The 15,493-nt window shown below is 39.0% G+C and overlaps 1 protein-coding gene across 11 annotated transcripts in view; it reads left to right on the forward strand.

Moving 5' to 3' along the window:
* ARHGAP21 (Rho GTPase activating protein 21) overlaps positions 1–15,493 on the forward strand; it is a 130,634-nt gene that overhangs the window by 29,349 nt on the left and 85,792 nt on the right. The gene's annotated exons all lie outside the window — the stretch shown is intronic.

Genomic DNA, 15,493 nt, shown 5'->3' on the forward strand with positions numbered 1-15,493 from the left:
TGAGCTCAGGTGATCTGTCTGCCTCAGCCTCCCAAAGTGCTGGGATTACAGGCGTGAGCCACTGTGCCTGGCAGTGATTCATTTCTTTTCTAGGACTTAGAGGATGCAGCATAAAGTAGTGCGCAGGCAGCTATGATGTATTATAGTGAAAGAATACAAAAGCAAAGTGAAAAAGTGTATAGGACAAAGTTCAGAGGACACCCCTACAAGCTTCTAAGAGTCCTCTGCCAGTGGAGCCACATAGGATGTACTTAATCTTCCAGCAACAGATTGTTAAAATATGTGTGAAATACTGCCTACCAGGGAAGCTCATTCATGACAAGACGTTTATTGGGGGCAGGTCACATAGGTACCTTCAGCCTAGTATATATCAACATTCTAGACCCCCAGAAGGAAAGGAAGTGTTCAGCATAAACCATATTGTTTGCACAGTCTAGGCACGGGGAGCCACTATCATTAAGGAATGACGGGAACCCTCTTGAAATCCAAGTTGCCAAACACCAACAGAGGGCCGCCTCGCAAGCTGGCCTTTCTAAGGATAGCAGTCAGGCCTCCTTTGTTAATTCTTTCTTGTACAATAGGGAATGGGAATTTATGTTAAGCTTACCACAAACCATAGTGACCAGTCAAAATATTTTGTTAAATTTGATGATTGTGGGCCTAGGCATAAGGGAGTATGGGTGAGTTGAATGGTACTTTCTGGGGCCTAGAGATCAAAGGAATGTAATTCGGGCAATAATCCTAACATTTAGATCCCAGCTTGGTGTTACAATGTATACTTGTGAATTTAGAAAAAAATGAAGTTTCAGTGGGCCATTGGTATATATCTTTTGCGCCTGATTTTGTCCTGACCACTGTGCTGGGTATAGGCTGTAAAATGGTGAACATGTATGTCTGTGTTCCTGAAGATTGTAGTCTAGTGGAGGAGAGAGATATTAAATGAATGAACACAGAAATAAAAATATAATTACAAAAATAAAACTCTTTTACAGGAAAAGAAAACATTCATTTTCTACTCAATACAGTTTCTTTACATACCTGGTTTATGGTAGTAAAGCCCTTAAGATGAGACAGAGCTTGGGTAGTGAGCTTTGACACAGCCAGGAGATTTGTGTGGCAGGAGCCAGTGAATGGGGGAGAGGGATGAGGGTGTTAGGTTAGAGTCAATCCCTCTGCAAGAGAAGGTTTTAGGTGCCAGGCGCGGTGGCTCACACCTGTAATCCCAGCACTTTGGGGGGCTGAGGCAGGCGGATCACCTTAGGTCAGGAGTTCAAGAACAGCCTGGTCAACGTGGTGAAACCCCATCTCTACTAAAAATACAAAAAAATTAGCCAGGCGTGGTGGCAAGTGCGTGTAATCCCAGCTACTCGGGAGGCTGAGGCAGGAGAATCGCTTATACCGGGGAGGCAGAGGTTGCAGTGAGCTGAGATAGTGCCATTGCACTCTAGCCTGGGCAAGAAGAGCAAAACTCTGTCTCAAAAAAAAAAAGAAGGTTTTAGATTTCCTTCCCAGTGTGATGGGAATTCTATTGTTGGCTTTTTAGTATGACAATGACAATCAGATTCATGTTTGTTTTCGTAAATATTTTAAATAGAAATATAGCAGTACGTAAAATGCATATATCATAAATACATAGCTTGGCGAGTTTTGCAAAGTGAACACGCCTGTGTCGTCATTGGCCACCCAGACATAGAACATGAGCAGCGCCTCAGAAGCCTGTGTTATGCCCTTGGCAGTCATTGTTTTCTCCTCCAAAGATCATCCCTCTCCAGACTTCATCACCATATAGTGGTTTTGCCTATTTGAACTTTCATGTGAATATTATCACGCTGTGTGCACCTGTTATGTTTGACTTTTTTCACTCAGGATTATCTTTGAAATGTATCCATGTTGTTGCATTAGCTGTAAATTGTCTAAAAATTTGTTTATGGTAGTTCATTGTATGAATAGACCACAGTTTATCCTACTCTTTTTTTTTTTTTTTGAGACAGAGTTTCATTCTTGTTGCCCGGGCTGGAGTGCAATGGCACAATCTCTGCTCACTGCAACCTCCACCTTTCAGGTTTCAAGCAATTCTCCTGCTTCAGCCTCCTGAGTAGCTAGGATTATAGGCGCCTGCCACCACGCCCAGCTACTTTTTGTATTTTTAGTAGAGATGGAGTTTCACCATGTTGGCCAGGCTGGTCTCAAACTCCTGACCTCAGGTGATCCGCCCACCTCGGCCTCCCAAAGTTCTGGGATTATATGCATGAGCCATGGCATCTGGCCTATCCATTCTACTCTTAATGGACATTTGGGTTGTTTCCAACTTTTGGCTTTTACAGTTTCCAAAATATAGAGCTGGTTTATAAGAAGACAGACTCTTAGAAATGGTTTCTTGTGAAAATTAAAATTACTTAAAATTTGATTTAAATATTTTATATAATTTAGTGAGAAGAATTGTACCAGTTTTTCCCCTCATAGTCTATACTTTCCATGGATGTTTTCATCGACTCCATGCCTATAGGTATCATATGATAGACTGACGATTTCCAAATCTCAGATCACTTTCCTGAGCTTAGATTCGTTTGTTTAACTGCTAAGTATCTCCACTGGCACCTTACAGGTGCTTCAAACCCATATCACAGACTAAACTTATGTCCTTCCCTCCCAACACCATTCCTCTCCATCTACTAGACTTCAGTAACAACAACAATACCAACATCATCAACAAAAATCCGAACACCTACACTATTAGTAAAGCAGTGTTACTGCCCTTCTTGTAACAGAGAATTCCATTTTGTCTCTTCAGGCCGATCTGAGTGATTCATGTTTCTTATTTCTAGCTTACACATTTTTAGTAAAATTTATGGTATATTGGATTCTATTTTTTGTGAGTATTGTATGCATTTCATAGTACTTGAAGATTGTCTTTGTAAAATATACATCTTATATATTTATGCTTACTTAAAAATCAACAGTTTGCCCTTGTAAAAGGTTTTAGAGGTTTCTCATTGTTCAACCTTCTCTGGTATTATTGGGCTTCTCTGGCATTATTTGGTCATTTCTGTATTTTAGCCAATTAAAACATTTATTCTTTGTAAAAATATTGTCTATTAAAATAATCCATCTTATAATGTTTCCAGAAATACATTATGTTGAAAGGCAGTTGTATTTATAGGACATAAATTATGAAGTGATTAAAATAATTTATTGCTTTCTAAAAGGCCTTCCTCCAGGGTTTTAAATAGTAAGTTCCACCAATGCCTCTAAAATGTGTCTAAAATACTTTTTGATATTTAATCATAACTTTTCATGAACAAGATATAAAATAAATACCTTCTACCTTTAGAATTTTTTACTTAGTTGGGTTTTTGAAATAAATAAGACACAATTCAGTTTGACCTCAGCGATGTATTTGAAAGAACGTGAGTGAACTGTATGTTATTACCACATTAGAAGTTGGATGACAGCCTCATTGCTCCATGTCTAAGCCCTGTCTTTCCCCAGGGAACTGTGGATGCTATTAGCTCAGCTTCATGCCATTTGCCTTTGCTGGACCCAATAACTCAAAGCTGGACCAACTCTGATGTTTCCACCTAAAGTTAGGGTACATACCAGTGCTCACACTAATCAGAATGTAAGACAGCTTGATCCTGTTACCTTGAAAGGCTTGTTATCTTGTCTCTAAGGGGTCTGCTACCCCAGCTGATGACTTCTCAGTTTCTGTGTATTTTAAGCTTCCTTTCCAGTCCCCAGGGATTTTTCTTTGATTTCTACTACTATATTTTAAGACATTCCTGTTAACCCCAATTTGTAATTTTACATGGGAGCTGTGTTCTGAACACCAATGACACCATGTACTTTTCTAATTTAATCTTAAAGACGCTGGAGACTATATTGTATCTGCCTTTCTATGTCTTATGTGTGTGTGTTTGTGTGTGTGTGTGTATATATATATATATATATATATTTTTTTTTTTTTTTTTTTTGAGAGAGTTTTCCTCTGTCGCCCGGGCTGGAGTGCAGTGGCATGATCTCCACTCACTGCATGCTTTGCTTCCTGGGTTCATGCCATTCTCCTGCCTCAGCCTCTCAAGTAGCTGGGATTACAGGTGCCCGCCACCACGCCCGGCTAATTTTTTGTATTTTTAGTGGAGACGGGGGTTTCACTGTGTTAGCCAGGATGGTCTCGATCTCCTGACCTCGTGATCCGCCTGCCTCAGCCTCTCAAAGTGCTGGGATTACAGGCAGTCATCATCTTTTATCTCTTAAATGTTCAATACCTGCTGAAAAACAGAATTACTTTTTGGGAAAAAACATCTAGATACATCTAGATATTTATCATCAAAGCATTTCCCATTGTTGACCTTTATTGACAAAAAAAAAAAAAGAGAAAGAAATCTTTAAAATTAGAAGCTCCGTAAACAAGCTGCTTGTGAAGTTATCAAGCATACTTAGCATGTAAAAAATTGTATTCAAGAATCTAATTTCTCAGTTGGAATTTAAACAACCTTTAGTTCACAACATCAGATTTCCACATGTTGAAAAATTTTGCGGAGAAATACCCTGTCAAAGAATCCTAGTATGTGAGGAATAATTTACAATAAGATTGATCTCTGTGGCATTAGGACTATGGATAGAGTAATTTAAAAATAAGCAATATTTAAATGTTGAAAAACGTATTATTCCCTTCCGATTCATGGCATATAGAGAAAAGCAGGAGCTAGCTCCATCACCTACTATTAGCTGTGTATTTTTGACAAATTCATCACAGCTAGCCTGTTTTTCCATCACACTTGTGATATCTGCAAAAATATGCTGAAAGTTTTATGGATATTCAAGATTTTCTTTTTCCCTTCGGACAAAACAATATTTTATATACTGTTTTCCCAAGTATCTCAAAAGTGATATCACAATACATTTTTGAAATAAGCCTTTCTGTATCAGTGACCCCTATGTTTTTTTTTAGGTAGTTAAATAGTGCATGTACTATGTGCCTGGTACTATTTTAATCCCTTTACAAACTCATTTAATCTTCTTAACAAGAATATGAAGTGCACTGTCATTATCATCCTCATGTTAAAGACAAGGCACAGTTGTGTTAAGGAACTTGTCCATGAGCCACAACTTAACAAATCAAGAATCCAACTTAACAAATCAAGGACCAGGCAGTCTAGCTCCAGAGTCCATGTCCTTCCCCCCAAGCATGCCATCTTCCAGTGTTACAAAAGAAAAAACGAGCCAGGTGACGGTCATACCATACTAGTTCCAACAGTTTATATACAAGAATAAAAAGCCATGTGGCTGCACACATTCAAATCCTGTCTTGTATTTTCTCGGCTAATGACATCATAAAAAGGTGTTGCGTCACCATGAAACTGGCTCTAAAGTAAGGAATGAAATTTTACTTTAAGTAAGTGGTATTATTAATGTTGATAGTAAAATGGAAAAAAAAAAAGACAAAATGCTTTCCAAGAGTCCATAGGAGTTAGGCTTGTAATCTTAGATACATGATGGAATCAATATCAGTATCTTTTAAGAGGAACGCAGTATAAAATGCTTTCTTGGGTCTTATTATGAATGATTCCTGGAATATACTAGGACCCTGTTCTACTTAAAGTGCAAATAATTACAAAAGATAGATTAGGACTTATATATTGTTTATACAGGCACTCTTTTATAATTCTCTTGCATTTACTTTTGTGACAGCCCTATCTCTTTAATCTCTGTTGAACATGTAGACTTTGTACTTTTTATCTGTGAAAACCAGATACAACATATCTATCTAAATAAGTTTTTTATTTTTATTTAAGTATAACTTACTAACTATAAGATCCATCCATTGTAAGCATACATTGCAATGGTTTTTAGCAACTTTATGCAGTTGTGAAACTTTCATTGCAGTCTTTTGGAACATTTCCATTGTTCCAGTTTGGGATGCCGGTTTGCATTCCCTTATGTGAGGTTTTTATCACCTTTATTTGCTTTATGATTAGTGATTTCCCCTTACACTCTCTCTTACCCTCTTTGAGTTTGCTTTGTCTAGTTGTTATATCTAATTTTTATGGAATTAGTTTTTAATCTTTATTTTGGTTTCTTTTAACCTTGAGTTATTATTCAATCAAATGACCTTGTTATGAAGTCCTTTAAGGGAGTCAAATGACAGTTCTTAGTCCACAGGAATTTAACTGCTATTATTCCAGTCACTTCTTGGCTTCTTGCACTCTGATGTTACATGAATTGGCACTCACATTAGGGAAATAAGATGCGTGTAGAGGGATGTTTCTTAGGTGAAGAAACCCGTGACTGCTGGCTCCTTCGCTGTGTGTGCCTATAGCTTGCCCTTGTTATAAGATCTAACAGATCAGTGGCAATGTGGGTGAGTAGAAGGAGTGAAGAGGGCACATATGTATATTTCTTTTCATCTTCTCCTTCTGTGAAGGCCCATAGAAATGTAACCCTCTAGGAGACTAGAGGAGCTTCAATGTTATGTTCTGGGTGGGTGGAATGACTGAGACACCTGAGCTATGTCACATTCAGAAATCTTAATTAGTTTGCAGAGAGCAAGAAAGAAATTGCCTACTCTGCATCCCATCTTCTCTGTTTGTGTAAAGAGCCCAGTAAAACAAGACATAGCAGGCTCAGTTCAGAAATGTGAAGCATGTAACCATGATCCAAGAATTACCTATATAATTTTAAAAAAAAGAAAACTTGGATATATTTGGGAGCTGTGAGGCCAAGTTATAATAATATATTAGAAATAAATTTAATACTGTATAGTTTTTAAAGTGTTCAAATATGAGTCCCACAGGAAAAGGAAAATGTAAAAGATAATAAATTAGATCAAAAAGCTGTTACGGGGAAGAATCTATGTAGATTATGAAATAAAAGAGATGATGAAAAAAATTTAACATAGAGAAAATATTCCAGCATTGAATTCAGGAGACCATTATTTTAATTCTTAACTGCGATGTAAACCAGCTACAATCTTGGATAAATCACTTAGTAAATCTGGACCTCATGTGTAAAGGGTTCACTTATTTAGATTAAATCTTAAAAGACTCTTTTGTGCTCTAAAATTATATAATAGGATGGCAGCTAAGCACGTGAAAAGATATTCATCATCATTTGCCATAAGAGAAGTACAAATTAAGATCACAATGAGATGCCACTATACACTTGTCACAATGTCTAAAATAAACAATAGTGGCGATACCAAGTCCTGTCAAGGATGTGGAGAAATGGATCACTTATACACTGCTGGTGGGCATGTAAAATGGTACAACCAGTCTGAAAAGCAGTTTGGCAGTTTCTTATAAAAGTAAACGTGCAATTATATGCTGTGGTCTGAATGTCCTCCCAAAATTCGTATGTTGACATCCAAACTCTCAAGGTGATGGTTTTAGGAGGGTAGGGCCTTTGGGAGATTATTAGGTTCTGAGGATGGAGCCCCATGAATGGGATTTATGCCCCTATAAAAGAAGCCCCAGGAGACGACTTTGCCCTTCCACCATGTAAGCAAGAATGTGCAGCCTATTTAGGAAGTAGGCCCTCACCAAACACTGAATCTGCCGGTGCCTTGGTCCTGGGCTTCCTGGACCTCTAGAATCATGAGAAATAAATTTCAGTTGTTTATAAGTAACCTAGCCTTATGATACTTTGTTATAGCAGCCCAGATGTACTAAGATGACATATGACCCAACAGTAGCACTCTTGGACATTTATTCCAGGGAAATGTAAATTGTGTTCATACAAAAACTTGTACATAAATGTTCATAGCGTATTTATTCATAGTAACCCAAAACTTGAAACAGCTGAGATGTCTTTTAACAGACAAATGGTTAAACAAAATGTGGTACATCCATTCCATGGAATACAACTCAGCAATGAAAAGGAATGGACTATGGATACATGCAGCAAGCTTGGTGAACCTCCAGAGAACTATTCTAAGTGAAAAAAGCCAATCCCAAACGGTTACTGACTGTATGATTCTATTTGCATAACATTCTTGAAATGACAAAATAATGGAAGTATAGAACAGATTAATTTGGGAGGCTAAGGCAGGAGGATAACATCAGCCCAGGAGTTTGAGGCCAGCCTGGGCAACACAGTAAGACCCTGTCTCTAAAAAAAAAAAAAAAACCCTCAAAACAAACCAGGCAGCCAGGCATGATGGTGGTGCATGCCTGTAGATCTGTAGACCCAGCTACTTGGGAGGCTGAGGTGGGAGGATTGCTTGATCATTGGAGGTTAAGGCTGCAGTGAGCCTGATTACACCACTGCATTCCAGCCTGGGCCACAGAGCAAGACTCTGTCTCAAACAAAACAAAACAACAAAAAAACAGAAACAAACCAAAAGAAAAACAGATTAGTGGTTGTCAAGGGTTAGGGGACATGTAGGAGGTGGAGGGAGAGAGCAGGTGTAGGTATAGTTATGAAAGGGCAACAAGAGAGATCCTTGTGGGGATGTGACACTTCTGTATCTTGACTGGTGTGGTGGGTATATACACTTACATAATGTGATAACCCTGCATAGAACTAAACACGCAAGGAGTACAGGTAAAACTGGAGAAATATGAATAACATGAGTAGATTGTATCTGTGTCAGTAACCTGGTTGTGATATTGTATTATAGTTTTCTGAGAAGTTACTGTTGAAGGAAATTGCATAAAGATTATATAGGATCTCTCTGTATCTTTCTTTCCCTCTTTTTTTTTTTTTCCTTTTTGTGGAGAGTGAGGTCTCACTATGTTGCCCAGGCTGGTCTCGAACTCCTGGGCTCAAGCTGCCCTCCCACCTCTGCCTCCCTAAGTGCTGGGATTACAGGCATGAGCCACCATGCCTGGCTGTGTATTATTTCTTAAAACTACCTGTGAATCTATAGTTGTCTCAAAATGAGAAGCTTAATTTAAAAAAGAACTAAAATTTTAATGACTATTTTATTCATCCATGTATCTACTCTGTGGAACAAGGTTGGGTAAACAGTAGGTCCTCAGTAAATATTTATTTACTGATTGAATGAAGAAAGAGTATGTCAATGAGTGAGACCGTGATCTGCACATATACAATGAACTCTCATTTGGATCTCAAAAGAAGGATCCAGTCATTACTTACAGCTTAACTAGACTATTTGGGAAACTAAGCCTAGATAGAATACCTCTTACCCTACAAACGCTACCTAATATGCTTGCTTTTGCAGTCGCTTGGGACTTAGCTTGAGTCTCTCACGTTATGCTCCGCTAAATCCTAGAAGTGGGGGATAAACTACAACGGATTTCTGATAAGTTACTTTCAAATATACATAGCCTCCATAGATGACTTCAGAGACTTCATTCACACAAATAGCTAAAAATAGGAAAAAGTTAGCAGTTCATCCAAGATCCAGTTTCTTATTTTCTTATTTCTTACTTACACTATTGATTGCTAACCCAGTTTTTTCCAGTGCTCCATTATTTGCTTTGATGCATCTTTCTAGTTGCATTTTACATGCAAGTATGTTAAAGTGTTGTGAGAGATTGTGATTTAAAGAGCTATCAGGAAAAATAGATTTGAAAAGACAATGGAGCTTGCAGAGAAAGAATGAAGAGTTAATATTTATTTATTTAGAGTTGGAGTCTTGCTCTGTCGCTTAGGCAGGAGTACAATGGTGTGATCTTGTCTCACTGCGACCTCCGCCTCCTGGGTTCAAACAATTCTCCTGCCTCAGCCACCCGAGTAGCTGAGATTACAGATGCCCACCACCACGCCGAGCTAATTTTTGTATTTTTAGTAGAGACGGAACTTCACCATGTTGGCCAGACTGGTCTCTTTGGCCAGGCTGATCTCGAACTCCTGACCTCATAATCTGCCTGCCTCAGCCTCCCAAAGTACTGGGATTACAGGTGTGAGCCACTGTGCCTGGCCCGGAGTTAATATTTATTAAATGTTTATGTACTCTGCTCTTCATACGCATTTCACATTTAATCCACATTCATTCTTTGGGAGAAGTGCTTTTATTCTTATTTTAATGATGAGAAGACTGAGGCTTAGAGACGTTAAATAATTGTCCACTATACTGCAACCAGCAAATGGCAGAGCCAGAGTTAGTGCCCGATTCAGCTGACTCCAAATCTCCAAATCCTAAGTTCTTTTTTTCAAATTATGTTTATAGATTTAGGGAGTACAAGTGCAGTTTTGTTACATGGGTATATTGTGTAGGGGTCTACTCTGGGCTTTTAGCATAACCATCACCTGAATAGCGAACATCGTACAGGCAATTTTCCACCCTCATCCCCTTCCACCTTCCCCTCTTTTGGAGTCTCCAGTATCTATTTTTCCCCTCTGTATGTCCATGTGTACCCATTGTTTAACTCCCACTTATAAGTAAGAATGCGAGCCTATGTTCTGAACCACAATGCTAAGCTGAAAATTAAAATTCTGGGTCAGATAAAAAGAGAGAATCACATTCCTATGCCAGTTCTCAGCAGCATGCAGTAATGCAATGCACCTTTGTAACAAAACTGCACATGTACACTCAGAACCTACAATAAAAGTTGGCAAAAGAGATAGAATCAAAATAGAATCTTGTTTTCTTGAAGAATGTTGGGAGATAGGAAACAATGATTAATAGTTATTTTTTCCAATGTTAAATTCTAGAATCATTTTTACTTTTTAGGGTTTTTTTTTTCCCCCTGACATGGAGTCTCTCTCCATGTTGCCCAGGCTGGAGTGCAGTGGTGCCATCTCAGCTCACTGCAGCCTCCGCCTCCTGGGTTCTAGTGATTCTCCTGCCTCAGCCTCTCAAGTAGCTGGGATTATAGGCACGTGCCATCGCACTCAGCTAATTTTTGTATTTTTAGTAGAGACGGGGTTTCACCATGTTGGCTAGGCTAGTCTCAAACTCCTGACCTCAGGTGATCCGCCTGCCTCAGCCTCCCAAAGTGCTGTGATTACAGGCATGAGCCACTGAGCCCGATCTACTTTTTATGTTTATATTTGCTATATACAAAAAGATGCGCACATATATATAGTTTTGTATATCATATTGACTTTATATGTTATAATAAAATGAACCCTTAGGAACTCCCCACAGATTTTAACTTATACATTACCCATGCTGTTGGAGTATGTGTGTTTTCCCCAGATCTCAGCCCCATGCTTCCTCATTCACACACTCCTATCCCTCCAGGATAACCACTTTCTTGAATTTCATGATATGCATCCTATTGCTGCTTCTTTTGTTTAAATGTCTTTATTGAGGTATGTTTGATATATAATCAACTGTACATGTGTAAACTGTACAGTTCAGTAAGTTTATACACAAGTATGCACCAGCGAAAACATCACCACAGTCAAGGTTATTCACCACCCTTCACATTTCCTCATGCCCCTTTGTAATAATCTCCATCCTTACACCCACCCAGAGCAACTGCTAATCTGCTTTCAGTCAGTATAGACCAGTATTTAGAATTTTTCTAGGATTTATATAAATGGAGCATACACTATGTACTCCTTCTCCTCCTCCTCTTCTTCTTTGATCTGGGTTCTTTAACTCAGCCTAATTAACATATTGCTACATATATCAATAGTTGATTTCATTTTATTGCTAAGTAGCATTCTATTGTTTGGCTGTGTCACAGTTTATTCATTCATCTGTTACTGAAATATTTCAGTTGTTTTCCAGTTTGTGGCTATAACAAAGTTGCTATGCACATTTGTGTACAAGTCTTTATGTTGACATATGCTTTCAATTTCTCTATGAGTAGAATGGCGGTGTCATATGGTAGGTGTATGTTTAACTTAAGAAACTGTCAGACTGTTTTCCAAAGTGTCCCATTTTACATTTCCACTAGCAGTGTCTGAGAGTTCTAGTTGCTTCACATCCTGACCAACACTCAGTATGGTTAGTTTTTATATAGCACATCTATTATGTATGCAGTGGTATTTCATTATGGTTTTAGTTTGCATTTCCATTATTGAATTTTGAGAATTCTTCATATATTCTAGATACAAGTCCTTTATCAGATACATGATTTGAAAATATATTCTCCCATTCTATGGCTTGCCTTTTCGTTTTCATGAAAGTGTATGTGTGTATATATGTACATGTATGTGTGTGTGTGTGTGTGTGTGTGTGTGTGTGTGTGTGTGTATATACTTTTCATAAAATATATATATTTTTTGAGACAGGGTTTCATTCTGTAACCCAGGCTGGAGTGCAGTGGTGTGATCACAGCTCACTGTAGCTTCAGCCTCCTGGGCTCAGGTGATTCTCATGCCTTAGCCTCCTGAGTAGCTGGGACTACAGGCATGCACCACCACACCTGGCTAATTTGTTTGTTTGTTTGTTTGTTTTGAGACAGAGTCTGGCTCTGTTGCCCAGGCTGGAGTGCAGTGGCATGATCTTGGCTTGCCGCAACCTCTGCCTCCCTGGTTCAAGCGATTCTCCTGCCTCAGCCTCCTGAGTAGCTGGGATTACAGGTGCATGCCACCCCACTCGGCTAATTTTTGTATTTTTAATAGAGGCGGGGTTTCATCATGTTGGCCAGACTGCTCTTGAACTCCTGACCTCAGGTGATCCACTCACTTTAGCCTCCCAAAGTGCTGGGATTACAGGCGTGAGCCACTGTGCCCAGCTACCTGGCTAATTTTTAAATTTTGTGTAGAGACAGGGTCTTCCTGTGTTGCCCAGGCAGGTCTCAAACTCCTGGCTGAGATCCTCCTGCCTCAGCCTCCCAAAGTGCTGGGATTACAGGTGTGAGCCACCATGACTGGCCAAGAAGTGTCTTTCAAAGGGCAGAGGGTCTTAATTTTGATGAAGTTTCATTTATCTTTTTTTAAAAATTCATTGTATGTTCTTCCAATGAATATTTTTTGTTGTTGCTGTTAATGGATTGTGTTCCTCAGGGTTATATCTAAGAAATCTTAACCTAAGTTCATAAAGATTTTCCCCTATTTTCTTCCAGAAGTTTCATAGTTTTAAGTGTTACATTTAGGTTTATGATCATTTATTTTATTTGACTTTTTTGAGACAGAGTTTCACTCTGCACCCAGGCTGGAGTGCAGTGGTGTAATCTCGGCTCACTGCAACCTCCACCTTCTGAGTTCAAGCAATTCTTCTGCCTTAGCCTCTCAAGTAATGGGGATTATAGGTGTGTGCCACCACACCCAGCTAATTTTTGTATTTTTAGTAGAGATGAGGTTTCACCATGTTGGCCAGGCTGGTCTCGAACTCCTGGCCTCAAGTGATCCACCTGCCTCGGCCTCCCAAAGTGCTGGGATTACAGGCGTGAGCCACCGCGGCTGGTCTAGGTGTGTGATCATTTGAGTTAATTTTTGTTTGTGATATGAGTTACAGATCAAGGTTCTTTTCTTGCACACAGCCTCCACACAGTTGTTCCAGGGCGATTTGTGTTTACAAGTATTTGTATTATACTTGTACAGTATTGACATGGGTTCATGTTTCTTTTGGATAAGTACCTAGGAGTAGAATGGGAGCATCATGTGGTTGTGGGTCTACAGCAGGACTCCATATTCTGTTCTGTGAATCTGTGTGTCTTGATTCCAATACTGTACTGTGTTGATTACTATAGCTTTGTAAGTCTTGAAGATTTGTAGTCTGAGGGTTCCAACTTTGTTCTTATTTGAAGTTGTTTTGGCTATTTTAGGTTCTTTGCATTATAAAGTGGATTTTAGAGATATTGTAGCAGCTTCCACACAAAAATCTGCTGAGATTTTGATTGGAATTGCAATGGATTTATAGATGAATTTGGGGAGAGTTAACATTGTAACAGTACTGAGTCTTCTAAATCATGAACATGGTATATCTCTCTATTTATTCTTTAATATCTCTTAATGTTTTGGAGCTTCAGTTTGTAGATCTTACAAATCTTTTGTCAGATTTATCCCTAAATATTTCATATTTTTAATGTAATTATAAATGGTATTTTAAAAAGTTTTAAATTTTCAGTTGCTTATTGCTAGTATATGGAAATGCTGGTTTTTTTTTTTTTTTGGTATACTGTATTATTACTTTCATTAACATTCCATTTACTAGAACTCAATCATATGGCCACCCCTACTGCAAGTTTGGCTGGGCAATGTTACCACCTAGTTATCTTTTCACCTTTATATGAGGCAAATTATTGTGGCAGAGTGGGTAGACTCACTGGTGGAAGATAATAACAAATGTAATAGAAGCAAAACTATTCAAGTATTTGCAATTCAATAAAGGTGACCTTTTCAAAATGCTGGGATTAACTTGGAGTCGTAATTTAAAACAAAATCTTAGGAGCTATGCAGACATGTTAAGTTTAAGATACATGTCAGGTTGGAGAGAGGCTTGGGCTAGAAATACAAATTTGGGAGTCATTTGCATATTAGACGGTGTTTAATATAGGGAATGGAATGAAATCACCAAAAGACAGAGTATAGCTAGAGAAGTCCATAGACTGAGCCCTGGGTACCTCCAGGTTCAGGAACTTAGCAGATGAAAACAAAAGAGCCTGAGACAAAGTCACCCGTGAGTTGGAAGAAAAATCAGTGTGAGAAGTCAAGTGGAGAAAATTCTTCAAGAAGGAGGAAGTGACCCTTGTGCCAATAAGGTGCACATAAGATGAGAACTGAGAACTGATCATTCAGTTTAAAATGTGGAAGTCATGGGGGACCCTGACGAGCAGTTTCTGGGAGTCAGACAGATAAAAGCCTGATTTAAAGGGATTTCAGAGAAATGGAAGGAAAAGAATTGGAAACAGCAAGTACAGATAACTTTTAAGGAGTTTTGTGCCAAAGAGAAGCAGACAAACAAGGTGGTAGCTGGAGAGGGTTGTGTGTGTTCAAGAGAGGATTTTGGACAAGTACAGTGGCTCACACCTGTAATCCCACCACTTTGGGAGGCTGAGGCAGGAGGATCACTTGAGCATAGGAGCTCAAGACCAGCCTGAGCAACGTAGTGAGACCTTGTCTCTACAAAAAAAAAAAAAAAATTAGCTTGATGACATTCACCTGTAGTCCCATCTACCTGGGAGGGTGAGGTGGGAGTATCCTGAGCCCCTGTGATCCAGTCTGCAATGAACTACGATCATGGCACTGCGCTCCAGCACAGGCCACAGAGCAGACCCTGTCTCAAAAAAAAAAAAAAGAAAGATTTTTTTAAGATTAAAGAAATTACAAAATATGTGTATGCAGATAGGAATGCTATATATAGTAAAGAGAGAATAAGTTATGCAAAAGAGAGAGGGGAGAATTGTTGGACCTGTATCTTTGAATAGTAAGAGGGGAGGAATCTAGTCTCAACTGCTGGGGCCTTGCGAGAATGGACAGCTCATCCATCATAGCAGAAGGGAAGGCAGGGGAACATGGGCACGGTTGCAGGTTGATGGGGTGATCATGGCAGGCGATTCAGTTCTCATTTTACTGCTTCTGTTTTCTGAGTGTAATAGAAAGCAGGACCATCTGCTGCAGGTGAGTGTGGAGAAAAGGGATGAAATAGTCATCTAGGAAGAATGACCAGAGAGAAATGTGCTACTATTGA

This window comes from Hylobates moloch, unplaced genomic scaffold (assembly GCF_009828535.3).
Source record: "Hylobates moloch isolate HMO894 unplaced genomic scaffold, HMol_V3 SCAFFOLD_3, whole genome shotgun sequence".
NCBI classification, from domain to species: Eukaryota; Metazoa; Chordata; class Mammalia; order Primates; family Hylobatidae; genus Hylobates; species Hylobates moloch.